At 43.4% G+C, this 1,880-nt stretch overlaps 1 non-coding gene across 1 annotated transcript; it reads left to right on the top strand.

The window, feature by feature from the left end:
• The first annotated feature begins 966 nt into the window (after window positions 1–966).
• trnai-aau lies at window positions 967–1,040 on the top strand. The gene has a single exon. It is a non-coding gene; the product is annotated as a tRNA-Ile (tRNA).
• The last annotated feature ends 840 nt before the right edge of the window (window positions 1,041–1,880 follow it).

The following is a 1,880-nucleotide window of genomic DNA, read 5'->3' as shown; positions in this document are numbered from 1 at the left end:
AAATTAATTATGGAGCAAAATAATTGCATAAATATTGCTCATTTGAAAGTTCCAAGGATGAAATAATGGTGACTTCCAGAACAAACTCTTGAGACTGGCACAAGAAGCTGCTTAAAATAATACCAATCATTCAGACAGAGGAGGTTCAGAGTGGAAATGTTGAACAAAGAAGGAAAAGGCTGATTTGAATTATCTACCTCGTAAGGCAATACCTAAGTGCTACAGAAAATCACAGTGAGTTACAACTTCACTATAGTTTCTGCTGCATTGTTAATTGTCTTTAAAGTAATGGAGCTAATATTCTTCCAAACCCCTTTGAATAAATCGAGCTGAATTGATGATGTTAGACTTTAAACTTCTGAGTTGGGGGGAAGGGAAAGTGAAAGCGACAGGGAGTATGGGGGTAAATGGCAAGATAAGCAGCAGGATAGCATGTTTCCAGACGGAGTTAAAATTGAGGCACACTGAGAATACAGTAAAAAGCAAGGATAACTTAGGACATATGACTTCCAACATCTCCAATGATAAGGAAGTTAGCATTAAGGCACTTTACCTGAATGCTCGTAGCATTCATAACAAAGCCGATGAACTAATGGCACAGATAATAGTGAATGATTATGATGTAGTAGGCATCACAGAGACTTGGTTACAGGGGGATCAGGACTGGCAGTTAAACCTCCATGGTTTTTCAACTTATCGAAAAGACAGAGAGGTGGGCAGAGGGGGTGGGGTTGCCTTGTTAGTTAAGAACAAAATTAAATCTATGATATTGAATGACATAGCGTCAGATGATGTGGAGTCTGTGTGGGTGGAATTGAGCAACCACAAAGGCAAAAAAAAAACATAATTGGAGTTGTGTATAGACCGCCTAACAGTGGTCAGGACCAGGGACGCAACATGTACCAGGAAATAGAGAAGGCATGTCAGAAAGGCAAGGTTACATTGATCATGGGAGACTTCTGTGTTGGTCGTTTAGCTCAGCTGGTTAGAGCGTGGTGCTAATAACGCCAAGGTCGTGGGTTCAATCCCCGCACTGACCACGAGAGGCGCTTCCGTCGTTAGCAGGGCTGTGTCAGTGTTCGCCGTGGCTTTTACTTTCACCGTCTGCAAGAACTTGTCACATGGTCGGTTGAGATGTGTGCTCATTCGAAAGGCGACCATCGCTGTCATGGAACATCAACCCGCTGGTCCCATGCCGGATCTCAGCTGCGTTGCTATTTTTCCAAACAACGTGCTCCACCAAACCACGAAACAGGAAGCCTCACCTGCGCAATAAAACATTTGACAGGGCTAGACGCACGACTTGATCGCCGTACCCATGATGACTGCTGGATGTTGTCTGCAGCAAATCAATCAGTCTCAATTGTTTTCACAAACAAATGCAAATTATGAAATATATGCAGCATTAAGCAGACCTGACACAGTCTCGGAGCAGAACCCGAGTTCAGGCTTCAATTCAAATCAAAGATTCGTTCATGTTATTTTCCTTGATCTCTGTTAATACTTGTCACGCGACTTCCAAAAGGAATTCATTCGCTTGCTCACCTCTCATGCATAGAATCTGGAGTTATCATGACACCAGCAATATCATAGAGCCATTAATAAAATGAAATTACTGCGGGTGCTGGAATCGGAAACCAAAAGAGAGAATGCTGGAAAGTCTCAGCAGTTCTGGCACCATCTGCAAGGAGAGAAAAGTGCTGACGTTTCGTGTCGTACTGATCCTTTGTTAAAGCTAAAAAAGGGGGAGAATTAGGGAGCTGTTTACACCAGGCTGAGAGATGGTGAGTCAGGGCTCCAGATGGAAAGGTGATAATGAGAGTGCATGGAGAGATCTAAGGGAGATTAGGAGCCGTGAATGACGCAGGCTGTAGCCAGTG

Source organism: Chiloscyllium plagiosum, chromosome 23 (assembly GCF_004010195.1).
Source record: "Chiloscyllium plagiosum isolate BGI_BamShark_2017 chromosome 23, ASM401019v2, whole genome shotgun sequence".
Lineage (NCBI taxonomy): Eukaryota > Metazoa > Chordata > Chondrichthyes > Orectolobiformes > Hemiscylliidae > Chiloscyllium > Chiloscyllium plagiosum.
This window is presented reverse-complemented; position numbering and strand designations above follow the sequence as displayed.